The following is a 15,680-nucleotide window of genomic DNA, read 5'->3' as shown; positions in this document are numbered from 1 at the left end:
AAAACTGATTATAATACTATTTCGCGTTCAAACTTTTACACAATATTTTACAAACTTACAATACCGTTTATTTTTCATATAGCATGAAATATAGCACACAATAAATTTGATATAAGATGGTTGTGAAGATAATTCTAGCTAGTACACAAGTCGTTCAGCAAAGGCAATAAAGACACGTAATTCATACGTCCAGAAACAAGTCATGCATTCTGGTTTTACTAGGATTACTTCCCATCCTTGGTCTTGTGGAACATAACCGTTATGGCCGTTGATAAGACAGCGTGTTGTAACGTCGTCAAAGGGACGAGGGTTACGTAATGTCTAACAGTCCCGTAACAATCTAAAAACCTCATTTCTTACCCCAATTACCGACTCCGTCACTTGTGGGAACGTTTTGTTTAATAGTTGTAGCCCGATGTTCTTGTTCTCACTTTGGTGAGAAGCGAACATTACTAATCTGTAAGCATAACATGCTTCTTTATGTTGCATGTTAGCCACTTTTTCTAAATCACGAAGTCCAATATTCGGATATATTGAGTCAAAATAATTTCTTAACCCATTGCGTAAAATAGCATTTGGGTTCCCCGCAATATATGTGTCAAAGTAAACACATCGTAACTTATGGATTTCCCAATGTGATATCCCCCATCTTTCGAACGAAAGCCTTTTATAAACCAAGGCATTCTTGGAACGTTCTTCGAATGTCTTACAAACGGATCTCGCCTTAAATAGTTGTGCCGAAGAATTCTGACCGACTCTAGACAAGATTTCATCAATCATGTCTCCGGGTAGGTCTCTTAAAATATTGGGTTGTCTATCCATTTTGTGTTTTTATACTGTAAAATAGACAAGAGTTAGATTCAAAAAAAAATACTTATTAATACAAGCAATTTTTACATATATCATAAAGCATAAGCACACTATATTACATATATTACACCACACGAATACAACTATCTTATTCCGACTCGCTTGTTTCTTCTTCTTTGGTTTTGGTTCATTTTGCCAAGTTTCTAGGGATATATGATGTTCCCCTAATACGAGTCGTCCTTTTCCACATTGGTTTAGAAAAACCTGGTGGTTTAGAGGTTCCCGGGTCATTGTTACAACTTAAGGACTTCGGGGGTTGACGATACATATAAAGTTCATCAGGGTTGGAATTAGATTTCTCTATTTTTATGCCCTTTCCCTTATTATTTTCTTTTGCCTTTTTAAATTCAGTTGGGGTAATTTCTATAACATCATCGGAATTCTCGTCGGAATCCGATTCATCGGAGAATTGGTAATCCTCCCAATATTTTGCTTCCTTGGCGAAACACCATTGACCATAATTAACCTTGGTCGGTTGGTTGAGGATTTTCTTTTACTTAACCGTTTTATTATTTCCCCCACCGGTTCTATTTCTTCATCCGGTTCCGATTCTTCTTCGGGTTCCGATTCTTCTTCCGGTTCCGACTCTTCTTCCGGTTCCTCTTCGGGAACTTGTGAATCAGTCCACGAATCATTCCAATTTACATTTGACTCTTCATTATTATTAGGTGAGTCAATGGGACTTGTTCTAGAGGTAGACATCTATCACATAATATCAAACGCGTTAAGAGATTAATATATCACATAATATTCACATGTTAAAAATATATAGTTTCCAACAAAATTTGTTAAGCAATCATTTTTTAAGTAAACACGGTCGAAGTCCAGACTCACTAATGCATCCTAACAAACTCAATAAGACACACTAATGCAAAATTCTGGTTCTCTAAGACCAACGCTCGGATACCAACTAAAATGTCCCGTTCTTATTGATTAAAAACGTTCCATATTAATTGATTTCGTTACGAGGTTTTGACCTCTATATGAGACGTTTTTCAAAGACTGCATTCATTTTAAAACAAACCATAACCTTTATTTCATCAATAAAGGTTTAAAAAGCTTTACGTAGATTATCAAATAATGATAATCTAAAATATCCTGTTTACACACGACCATTACATAATGGTTTACAATACAAATATGTTACAACAAAATAAGTTTCTTGAATGCAGTTTTTACACAATATCATACAAGCATGGACTCCAAATCTCGTCCTTATTTAAGTATGCGACAGCGGAAGCTCTTAATAATCACCTGAGAATAAACATGCTTAAAAAGTCAACAAAAATGTTGGAGAGTTATAGGTTTAACCTATATATATCAAATCATAATAATAGACCACAAGATTTCATATTTCAATACACATCCCATACATAGAGATAAAAATCATTCATATGGTGAACACCTGGTAACTGACATTAACAAGATGCATATATAAGAATATCCCCATCATTCCGGGACACCCTTCGGATATGATATAAATTTCGAAGTACTAAAGCATCCGGTACTTTGGATGGGGTTTGTTAGGCCCAATAGATCTATCTTTAGGATTCGCGTCAATTAGGGTGTATGTTCCCTAATTCTTAGATTACCAGACTTAATAAAAAGGGGCATATTCGATTTCGATAATTCAACCATAGAATGTAGTTTCACGTACTTGTGTCTATTTTGTAAATCATTTATAAAACCTGCATGTATTCTCATCCCAAAAATATTAGATTTTAAAAGTGGGACTATAACTCACTTCCACAGATTTTTACTTCGTCGGGAAGTAAGACTTGGCCACTGGTTGATTCACAAACCTATAACAATATATACATATATATCAAAGTATGTTCAAAATATATTTACAACACTTTTAATATATTTTGATTATTAAGTCAGTTGTCCTCGTTAGTAACCTACAACTAGTTGTCCATAGTTAGATGTACAGAAATAAATCGATAAATATTATCTTGAATCAATCCACGACCCAGTGTATACGTATCTCAGTATTGATTACAATTCAAACTATATATATTTTGGAATCAACCTCAACCCTGTATAGCTAACTCCAACATTCACATATAGAGTGTCTATGGTTGTTCCGAAATATATATAGATGTGTCGACATGATAGGTCGAAACATTGTATACGTGTCTATGGTATCTCAAGATTACATAATATACAATACAAGTTGATTAAGTTATGGTTGGAATAGATTTGTTACCAATTTTCACGTAGCTAAAATGAGAAAAATTATCCAATCTTGTTTTACCCATAACTTCTTCATTTTAAATCCGTTTTGAGTGAATCAAATTGCTATGGTTTCATATTGAACTCTATTTTATGAATATAAACAGAAAAATTATAGGTTTATAGTCAGAAAAATAAGTTACAAGTCGTTTTTGTAAAGGTAGTCATTTCAGTCGAAAGAACGACGTCTAGATGACCATTTTAGAAAACATACTTCCACTTTGAGTTTAACCATAATTTTTGGATATAGTTTCATGTTCATAATAAAAATTGTTTTCTAAGAATAACAACTTTTAAATCAAAGTTTATCATAGTTTTTAATTAACTAACCCAAAACAGCCCGCGGTGTTACTACGACGGCGTAAATCCGGTTTTACGGTGTTTTTCGTGTCTCCAGGTTTTAAATCATTAAGTTAGTATATCATATTGATATAGAACATGTATTTAGTTGATTTTAAAAGTCAAGTTAGAAGGATTAACTTTTGTTTGCGAACAAGTTTAGAATTAACTAAACTATGTTCTAGTGATTACAAGTTTAAACCTTCGAATAAGATAGCTTTATATGTATGAATCGAATGATGTTATGAACATCATTACTACCTTAAGTTTCTTGGATAAACCTACTGGAAAAGAGAAAAATGGATCTAGCTTCAACGGATCCTTGGATGGCTCGAAGTTCTTGAAGCAGAATCATGACACGAAAACAAGTTCAAGTAAGATCATCACTTGAAATAAGATTGTTATAGTTATAGAAATTGAACCAAAGTTTGAATATGATTATTACCTTGTATTAGAATGATAACCTACTGTAAGAAACAAAGATTTCTTGAGGTTGGATGATCACCTTACAAGATTGGAAGTGAGCTAGCAAACTTGAAAGTATTCTTGATTTTATGTAACTAGAACTTGTAGAATATATGAAGAACACTTAGAACTTGAAGATAGAACTTGAGAGAGATCAATTAGATGAAGAAAATTGAAGAATGAAAGTGTTTGTAGGTGTTTTTGGTCGTTGGTGTATGGATTAGATATAAAGGATATGTAATTTTGTTTTCATGTAAATAAGTCATGAATGATTACTCATATTTTTGTAATTTTATGAGATATTTCATGCTAGTTGCCAAATGATGGTTCCCACATGTGTTAGGTGACTCACATGGGCTGCTAAGAGCTGATCATTGGAGTGTATATACCAATAGTACATACATCTAAAAGCTGTGTATTGTACGAGTATGAATACAGGTGCATACGAGTAGAATTGTTGATGAAACTGAACGAGGATGTAATTGTAAGCATTTTTGTTAAGTAGAAGTATTTTGATAAGTGTATTGAAGTCTTTCAAAAGTGTATAAATACATATTAAAACACTACATGTATATACATTTTAACTGAGTCGTTAAGTCATCGTTAGTCGTTACATGTAAGTGTTGTTTTGAAACCTTTAGGTTAACGATCTTGTTAAATGTTGTTAACCCAATGTTTATAATATCAAATGAGATTTTAAATTATTATATTATCATGATATTATCATGTATGAATATCTCTTAATATGATATATATATATATATACATTAAATGTCTTTACAACGATAATCGTTACATATATGTCTCGTTTAAAAATCATTAAGTTAGTAGTCTTGTTTTTACATATGTAGTTCATTGTTAATATACTTAATGATATGTTTACTTATCATAGTATCATGTTAACTATATATATATCCATATATATGTCATCATATAGTTTTTACAAGTTTTAACGTTCGTGAATCACCGGTCAACTTGGGTGGTCAATTGTCTATATGAAACATATTTCAATTAATCAAGTCTTAACAAGTTTGATTGCTTAACATGTTGGAAACATTTAATCATGTAAATATCAATCTCAATTAATATATATAAACATGGAAAAGTTCGGGTCACTACACAGGTTGCCTGACTAGTAGTCAGTCATTGGGCTTTTTTGTGTTTCTTACCCTCACAATTGTCTGGCCAACAATTTGATGATGTGATATGTGTTTTACTTGTTATTGTTTGCTGTTTGATTGCATGAATATTTGATTCTTTGCTTTGCTGTTTAACTGATTGTTTATCTGATTTACTTTCTCTCTTTTTAGTTTCTTTGCATACCAAATATTTCATTTCACATCTGGATACATAGGTTTTAAGATTATTACCTTTAGTGATTGGAACATGTTTTTCTGGTTTCGGAACGATTTGCTAGTACAATAACCAGGGTCGACGGTTTCTGAGACCCACGAGTATATGGAAGAAAAGAAGGATAACAATTTTGCGCTCCCTGATCTGAATGTTCCAGTTTGTGAAGATTATTGAAGTAGTCATAGAATAACCGCAGAACATATTATCAACAACATAAAAAATAAATATTAACGTTGATGGAGTAGCACTCCCAGTGTAAGTAGCGTAACGAATCCTGTTATTCAAATGGGTACCTTCCTTGATGTTTGATTATAGATAACAAAGGACGAAGATAGTGTAGAAATATTATTAACCATTTTAGATTCAATATTATATTTTTTACTCATGTAGTATGTACAAACTCTCGGGATGTTATATTCCAGGCAGATTTAACTTACTTGTTTGTGTTGATTAAAATATGTTGACACGTTGATTGTAAGTTGTAACTACTAATGAAGAACACTTTTTTACCTTTTGTTTCCATTTGCGACAATTTGCTTAAACTTTTTTTGGGTAATGGGGTTTACCCGATGAATCTTATTAAAAAGAATAATGAATGTTTACAAAGACACACAAACGGTTATAGGCGAGACCTATAACCTCTCAAATGACCAAGCTACAACTAGCAAACATAAACTCAAGATCCTACAGCTCACTTACAAAAAATAATAGAAACAAAACTCAAGAGATCTTCCAGTCCGATTTCAGCCTGAGAGTCTGCGGAGTCTTCTTCCAATTAGTGGACATTAACTTCAGTCTAACCGTAGCATACGTGTCTTTATAAAATTGATCCACCGATCTCTTCTTCTTCTTAAATAGTCTATTATTTCTTTTTTGCGACACACTATAAACAGTAGCCGCAAATAGAAGCTTTACAACTATAATACGAGCAATCCTTCTTTTGGCAAACGGGATAACCATCAACGTAAAATCTTTCCATGAATCACTAAATATAAGAAAGTCCATATGTTGTTTTACATGATTCCAAACTTGAAGAGAAAATGGACAATTAAAGAACACGTAATCATGAGAATCTGGAACCTGGTCACATAAAAGCACAAACTAACGCTTGATTATCCGACACTTCCCAATTTTTGAGTTTATCTTGAGTTTTTAGTTTTTCTCCCATAAGCAACCACATAACAAACGCATGCTTGGCATTATTATTTGAGAACCATATAACCGAAGCCCACGGTACCTTATTAGCTTTGCTGCCGACATATTCTCATACAGTGAACTGAGAACTCTTGAAGGTTACCATCGGTACCACGCCATTTAATACGATCTTGATCAGTAGCTAGCATGGGGGCGTAATATTGGACAGTCGAGGAACACGAGCTAGCCAGTTAACTGGCCAATTCATATTATTGTCAAGGACCATATCTTTGATCGAAAAAGAGGGGTCAAAGCCCTTCTGGTACATCATTCTAGTCGAGATAAAATCAGCAAGAGGGCCAAGATCACACCATATATCATATCACATCGAGGTTATTTCCCTATTACAAACAATGTGGATAAATCTACCTTTAACTTGATCACGTACTTCTAGAATTTTTCGCCAACTCCAACTAGAATTAGGTTGAGTATCAATGGTCCAGAAGTTTCGACCTGCAAGCTTGTGTGTATGAATCTAGTGAACCTGCAAAGAATCTTTATGGGAGATAAGTCTCCATATATGAGTCGAGATCAAGGTTGAATTCCATTCGGAAAGAATTTTGATTCCGAATCCCCCTTCGACTTTTGGTAGACAAACGTCCTTCCATTTAACTTTCGCCTTTTCTTTTTTGAGAGTACCTTGACACCATAGAAATCCCCTCATCAAAGCTTCTATTTCTTTTAAAGGAGCGCACGGGAGGATAAAAACTGATTGCCAGTAAACTTGCATAAAGGAGAGAACTGAACAAATGAGTTGCAATCTACCTGCAAAAGACAAGAAGCGGTTTTTCCATTTCTCCACCCTATTTCTCACATTATCAACAAGAACCTTACAATCACGATAATAAAGGCGTGAGGATATCAAAGGAACTCCTAAATATTTTACCGGAAGTGAGCTTTCCTCGAATGGTAAAATACTTAGAACTAGATCTTTAGTCGTTTGTCGTACATTAGCAAAATAAGTTGTACTTTTCGGCAAACTTGGAACAAGACCAGACCACATACCACATTGTAGATTGATGAAGTGCATCGCTGATTGTGCTAACCGAGACCATATCCGCGTGTGAGAAAATGAATAAGTCATCCGCAAAACATAAATTAATAATATATTGTTCTTCACACTTCGGGTGATATTTGAAACCTTCTGTCATTTGGGCCGACCGACCAAGTAACAGTGATAAATTTTCCATAACCATCGTGAACAGATATGGAGAAAGGGGGTCCCCCTGGCGTAACCCTCTCTTTCCTTTAAAGTAATCATGAAGCTCACCATTTATGTTAATTGAAAAAGAGACCGTTGTGATGCACTTCATAATCCATCTTACCATAACCGGATGTAAACCAAAGCGAAATAAAACAATTTCCAGAATATCCCGTCTAACGGTGTCATACGCCTTTTGGATATCAACTTTGAAAGCGCATCTAGGAACTCCCGTACTAAGGTGATAATTTTGCATTAGCTCTTGTGTAAGCAGAATATTATCCGAGACTCGACGCCCCAGAACGAATGCAGATTGGTTTATATTGATAATATCATCATGAACACCCTTAATTCGATTAGCAATAATTTTACTTATGCATTTATAGAGTACATTGCAACAAGCGATCGGACGATAATCAATCGCTTTGCTTGGGGTATCAACTTTTTGGGATCAAACCAATAACCGCGTGATTAATCTCCGTCAATAATTGACCATTAGAAAAGAAAACTTGAACTGCCTTACCAATTTTACTACCAATAATATCCCAAAAAGATTTAAAAAACTTCGCGGTGTATTCATCCGGGCCAGGCGACTTATTTACATATTAACTAATAGACAAAAGTTATGAATAGTACCAGGGGCATTTTCGACTTTTCACCTTTTTTTTTAATTTTAACTAAATTTCATTTTACCAACAAAGGCCCCACACTTTTTTGAAAAATTCAAATCGACCACCCAAATAGGGGGTAAAGTGTCAAATAACCATTTTCATAAAAAATCTTAAATAAACTCCACCCAAATATTCAACGGGTCATATCTTCTCGCTCGCAACGAGTTAAATTTTCCCGACACCATCGTTAAATTCGAAATAATTTTAGGAACACAATGTCACTAGCTATACGCAAAACGGAGGCTTTTTAAAAAACGCTAAATATTTGGGGTACTTTTCATACACGTTGATTTTGCGTTAAATTTTTAAAAGTCGACAATTCCATAGCGAAACGCGGAGATGCACATATATTGTTAATTTAAAATAACATTTAAATCTCTCACGGGTTATACCTTTTAGTTCGACTCGAGTTGCGCTTCAACGACATCATCGTTAGCCACAAAATAATTTTACTAAACGCAATTAAATACATTAAAAATTGAACCCCCGGCGCGAAGCGAGGGTTCAATAACTAGTTGTTACCAATATCAAAGACAGCGGTTTTGACCTCCGCCGCTAACACATGACGTATCATTTCTGCTGCTTTTTCGTGAGTAATCTTAAGCGTAAATAAGTTATTGGGGATGTCAATCGGAATAGAATCCGAAGCAGTACCCAGGAAGTTTGTGTAATGAGAAACAAAACATGTTGGAACACCTTGACCTTCAAAACATGTTGCTTAAACTTTGAGAGTTGATACATGTGATATCTATTACTTACTCAAATCATGACATGGTTAAGGATTTTTTCTGTTATATTGATTGCGGTTTTTAATTGTGATATGTTCTAATTGCCCTTGATTTTAGTACTTCATAAGCTAGGTAAATCTCAATTAAAAACCTGCAAGCCATTATGAAAAATGCATTAGACGGGTCATGTTAAATAAGGTGTACACTAGTAATCAAGCACCAGTGGTCTAGTGGTAGAATAGTACCCTGCCACGGTACAGACCCGGGTTCGATTCCCGGCTGGTGCATAAATTTTTAGTTCTATATTTTTGTCACTTGCGTCAGGGATTCCAATCCTAGAATTCATATTTTCATAAATAAATAAAAAAAAAAAACCTATGACTCATACATTCGTTTTTATCTTTCATTCAGCACCAACCTACATACGTGTCGACATCACCAGATGTCCTTGACTCATGTGACAACACTTCGCACCCAACACCAAAACCACTAAACTACAAGTATAACCCACGCACCAATTACAAGTCTACGTTCCTATCATTTCTCAACATGCGCGTAACATAAATAATTCGGTGCAACGCACCGCCCATAGCTTACCGACCCGACCCCATTACCCAACCAAATCGACCGTTGTTTCTCTTAACCAACGGCCTTTATATTTTATAAATAACCAAATTAATAAAATTAATCACACTTTTGCCACCCCCTTACAACTACTACTATATAAATCGTGTTATAATAATAATAATAATATAGATATGGATAGTCAATTTTGGTGTATACATATAGTCAATTTTGGTACACAAAGTATGTATTTTTATATTGAGATTTTAGGCTATAAATACTCATGAATGCAAGCATTAAACTTGCACCATTTCTCACACTTACAAAGTGTTTCTTTCTTTCTCTCCATTATCATCTTTGTTCTTACACTTCATTATTAGTATTCTTAATCAAGAATCAAATCACTAAAGGTAGTTATAAGCCTACTGAATTATAACATCAAGAATCAAACCACTAAAGGTAGTTATAAGCCTACTGAATTATAACACGTTATCAGCACGATAATCTTAATACTAAATATGGTTGGCTCTGCCACCAAAATGATATATGGTCGGTTATACCACCAAAATGATATATGGTCGGTTATACCACCAAAATGATATATGGTCGGTTATACCACCAGAATGATATAGGTCGGTTATACCACCTGAAAAAATATATGGTCGACACTGTCGCCAAATTTTCATTTATGTTTACTAATATTTATATTTTTGTTATATAACATTTATTTATGATTGCTTACACATGGTCGACACTGTCACCTACTTATCATTTATGTTATATTAAATTTATGTTTAATGTTTATATACTTATGAATATAAATTGACTCTAATTTATCATGATGTTTGTTTTAATTTTTGATAATAGAAAATGTCGAATCTGGAAAAACTTAAATTTACTCCTTTAGAATCAACTGGAAACAACTACATGCCATGGGTTATAAAAGTAAAAATGCATCTTAAATCAATGGGCATTCTTGAAGCCATAAATGAAAACAACAATTGTTCTGAAAAAGAACAAGCAACGGCATGTTGCTTTATTCATCAACATATTGATGAATGCTTACAAAATAATTATGTGACTGTAGAAGATCCCCATGTTTTATGGGAAGGTCTCAAAAGCAGATTCAATAATCAAAGAGAAATTTTACTTCCAGCTGCTATGGAACAATGGAGAACATTAAGGTTCCAAGACTTTAAGAAAGTAAATGAATATAGCTCAGCTCTGTATAATACATGTTCACAACTTAAATTCTGTGGACATGAAATAAGTGATGCGGACATGATGGAGAAAACTTTCTCCACAATGAATGCTGCAAACATCACAGTGCAAAGAAATTTGAGAATGCTAAAGTTCAAAACATATCCTGAACTTAATTCATATCTCTTAGTTGCAGAGCAAAATGATGAGCTATTAATGAAAAATCAGCAATCCCGTCCTACTGGTACACTTGCAATCCCTGAAGCAAATACTGCAAATAATTATAAACAGGGACAAGGACGCGGGCAAGGTCGTGGTTATAATAACCATCACCATCATCATGCCAAAAGCCATAACTATGGTAGAAACCATCCTTATGGTAATGGTAATGGGCGAGGACGTGGTCGTGGTCGTGGCCGTGGTGGTCAAAGAAATAATAATCCACGAAAATATAAATATCAACCACAAAACAAGCCCACTAAACAAGATGTTGAAGAAAATTCTTCTAAAAATTCTGAAGAATCTTGCTACAGATGTGGTAGAATGGGCCACTGGGCTAATACTTGCCGAACATCTAAACATCTTGTTAAGATGTATCAGGATTCGCTGAAAGATAAAGAAAAGGAAGTAAACTTTGTGGATAACGTCGATCCAACAGTCACTGAGAAACCATCTGATTTATATGAAGATTTCTTGAATGTTTAAGTTGTGTGTCTTTCGAAAAATAAACGATTTAATATCGTCTGTCTTTGTCATTATGTTTGCTAAATGTTTCAGTACTATCTATTTGCATGTAAAATATTGTGTAATATTAATGTACTCACTATTTATTTCTTATATATGAAGTTCAATATGAATTTTGCTGGAATACAACATCAATCAAGTGGTGGAGATCTCTGTATAGCAGACAGTGGAACTACACATACTATACTTAAATCCGAGAAATATTTTATTGATCTAAAACCAACGGAAGGAACTATACATACAATATCAGGACCTGCTAACTTGATAAAAGGGATAGGAAAGGCAAATTTCATACTACCAAATGGTACAAAATTTTTAATAAATGATGCCTTATTTTCTCCCAAGTCAAGCAGAAATTTATTGAGTTTCTCCGACATATACCTTAACGGGTATGATTATCAGTCAGTGACAACAAAAAATGAGAAATATTTAAGTATCACTGACAAGAGTCATGTGGTTGAAAAACTGCCAAGACTTAGTTCTGGATTACATTATACACATATAAATGTACCAGAAATACATATGGTAGTTAACGAAAAATATATTGATCCTGATGTATTCAGTTTATGGCATAACAGATTAGGCCATCCCGGATCAACAATGATGAAAAGGATTATTGAATGTACTCATGGACATCCACTAAAGGATAGAAAAATCCATCATGATACAATGGTTCCATGTACATCTTGCTCTCTTGGAAAATTGATAACTAGACCCTCACCACTTAAGGTTGAGAAAGAATCACCAATGTTTCTTGAAAGAATTCAAGGTGATATATGTGGACCAATTCATCCACCATGTGGACCATTTAGATATTTCATGGTTCTAATAGACGCATCTAGCAGATGGTCTCATGTTTGTCTGTTATCAAGCCGTAACGTGGCATTTGCAAAATTTCTTGCCCAAATTATTAAATTGAGAGCTCATTTTCTGATTACATCATTAAAAGGGTGAGACTTGATAATGCTGGTGAATTTACATCTCAAGCATTTAATGACTATTGCATGTCTATAGGAATTGTTGTTGAACATTCTGTTGCTCATGTGCATACACAAAATGGTTTAGCCGAGTCATTGATTAAACGTTTACAGTTAATTGCTAGACCATTGATAATGAGAACAAAACTCCCTGTATCTATATGGGGTCATGCAATTTTACATGCTGCTGCATTGATTCGCATCAGACCAAGTGCAAGTCATAAATATTCCCCCCTACAACTTGCTTTTGGTCAAGAGCCAAATATTTCCCATCTTAGAACATTTGGTTGTGCAGTGTATGTTCCAATTGCGACACCACAACGTACAAAAATGGGTCCTCAAAGGAGGTTGGGAATATATGTTGGATATGAAACATCTTCAATATTAAGGTATATTGAACCTATGACAGGTGACGTTTTTACAGCACGTTTTGCTGATTGTCATTTTAATGAAACATTGTTCCCTAGATTAGGGGGAGAAATGAAAAATAAAGAAAATGATGTTTCATGGTGTGAACCTCAATTAAAGTATCTTGATCCTCGCACAAAAGAATGCGAGACAGAAGTTCAAAAGATAATGCATATACAAGAACTTGCAAATCAATTGCCTGATGCATTTACAGATACAAAAACGGTGACAAAATCATATATACCAGCAGTAAATACTCCAGCTCGAATTGAAATTCCAAAAGCTGGCAATAACGTCACTCATGAATCTTTGCCACGTCAGAAACGTGGAAGACCAATCGGTTCAAAGGATAAAAATCCTCGAAAAAGAAAATCAGCTGATAATGAAGTAAAAGAAAGTGTTCAAGAAGAACCACAAATCAGTACTCCTACTGCAGAGGAGATTGATGATGTCAATACAGAAATTGCAATCAATTATGCATATTCAAAAATATTATGGAACCGAAATGAAATGAAAAATCTTGATGAGAAATTTTCATTTAATGTTGCATATGACATCATGAATAATGATGATGATCCAGAACCAACATCTATGGTTGAATGTCAAAATAGACATGATTGGGCTCAATGGAAAGAAGCAATACGAGCTGAATTAGAATCACTCAATAAAAGAAAAGTTTTCGGATCCATCATTCTCACTCCTAAAGATGTGAAACCTGTAGGATACAGATGGATTTTTGTCCGAAAAAGAAATGAGAAAAATGAAGTTACAAGGTATAAAGCTAGACTTGTAGCTCAAGGTTTTTCTCAAAGACCGGGAATTGATTATGAAGAAACTTATTCTCCTGTTATGGATGCAATTACTTTTAGGTACTTAATCAGTCTGGCAGTTTCTAAAAATTTAGAAATGCATCTCATGGATGTTGTGACTGCTTATCTATATGGATCACTTGATAGTGATATATATATGAAGATACCTGAAGGATTTAAGGTACCAGAAGCATCAAATGCAAAACCCAAAGAAATGTATTCGATTAAATTACAAAGATCTTTATATGGGTTAAAACAATCGGGACGTATGTGGTATAACCGATTAAGTGATTACTTGATAAGCAAAGGGTATACAAATAATCTTACTTGCCCTTGTGTTTTCATTAAGAAAACAACATCCGGATATGTGATCATAGCTGTTTATGTTGATGATCTTAACATCATAGGTACAAATAAAGAGATCCATGAAGCCATTCAACTTCTAAAGAAAGAATTTGAAATGAAAGATCTCGGAAAAACCAAGTATTGCCTTGGTTTACAAATTGAGCATATGCCTAATGGTTTACTTGTACATCAAACAACATATACTGAAAAGATTTTGAAACGTTTCAATATGGACAAGGCAAAACCATTAAGTACTCCTATGGTTGTTAGATCACTCAATGTTGAAGCTGATCCATTTCGTCCATGTGAAGATCAAGAAGACATTCTTGGACCAGAAGTACCATATCTTAGTGCAATTGGAGCTCTTATGTATCTTACAAATTGTACAAGACCTGACATTTCTTTTGCAGTTAATTTGTTGGCAAGGTTCAGCTCTGCTCCTACCAAAAGACACTGGAATGGGATCAAACACATATTTCGATACCTTCGAGGAACTACTGATTTAGGATTATTTTATTCTAACGAATCAAAACAAGATTTGGTTGGTTATGCAGATGCAGGTTATTTATCTGATCCACATAAAGCTAAATCTCAAACTGGATATGTATTCCTAAATGGAGGTACTGCAATATCATGGCGTTCTCAAAAACAAACACTTGTTGCTACATCGTCAAATCATGCCGAAGTGATTGCATTACATGAAGCTACTCGAGAATGTTTTTGGTTGAGATCAATGACACAACTCATTACTGATTCTTGTGGACTAGAACGCGATAAAAGTCCAACAACTATCTATGAAGATAATGCAGCTTGCATAGCACAGATGAAAGAAGGGTATATCAAAAGTGACCGAACAAAACACATACCACCTAGATTCTTCTCATACACTCAAAATCTCATTAAGGACAACCAGATTGAAATGAGATATGTGCAATCTAGCAAAAACTCTGCTGATCTTTTCACGAAAGCACTTCCAACTGCTATTTTCAGAACACACGTTCATAACATTGGCATGAGACATGTTCAAAAGATGTAACAGCTGAAGCGATGTCTACTTGAGGGGGAGTCAACTCCATGCTGCACTCTTTTTCCCTTAGCTAAAGTTTTTTCCCACTGGGTTTTCTTTAGCAAGGTTTTTAACGAGGCAGTAATTTATAGTTGATCTTCAACAAAATAAAATTGCTATCCAAGGGGGAGTGTTATAATAATAATAATAATATAGATATGGATAGTCAATTTTGGTGTATACATATAGTCAATTTTGGTACACAAAGTATGTATTTTTATATTGAGATTTTAGGCTATAAATACTCATGAATGCAAGCATTAAACTTGCACCATTTCTCACACTTACAAAGTGTTTCTTTCTTTCTCTCCATTATCATCTTTGTTCTTACACTTCATTATTAGTATTCTTAATCAAGAATCAAATCACTAAAGGTAGTTATAAGCCTACTGAATTATAACATCAAGAATCAAACCACTAAAAGTAGTTATAAGCCTACTGAATTATAACATCGTACATTATGTTACATTAGGTTTGCCAAACCCAAATAACAAACTTCCCCTCGTTAAAT

The 15,680-nt window shown here is 34.2% G+C and overlaps 1 non-coding gene across 1 annotated transcript; it reads left to right on the top strand.

The window, feature by feature from the left end:
- The first annotated feature begins 9,272 nt into the window (after positions 1-9,272).
- TRNAG-GCC (transfer RNA glycine (anticodon GCC)) lies at positions 9,273-9,343 on the top strand. The gene has a single exon. It is a non-coding gene; the product is annotated as a tRNA-Gly (tRNA).
- Positions 9,344-15,680: the final 6,337 nt, after the last annotated feature.

This window comes from Rutidosis leptorrhynchoides, chromosome 4 (assembly GCF_046630445.1).
Source record: "Rutidosis leptorrhynchoides isolate AG116_Rl617_1_P2 chromosome 4, CSIRO_AGI_Rlap_v1, whole genome shotgun sequence".
NCBI lineage: Eukaryota > Viridiplantae > Streptophyta > Magnoliopsida > Asterales > Asteraceae > Rutidosis > Rutidosis leptorrhynchoides.
The sequence above is the reverse complement of the archived record's forward strand: the minus strand, read 5'-3'. Positions and strand labels throughout refer to the sequence as shown.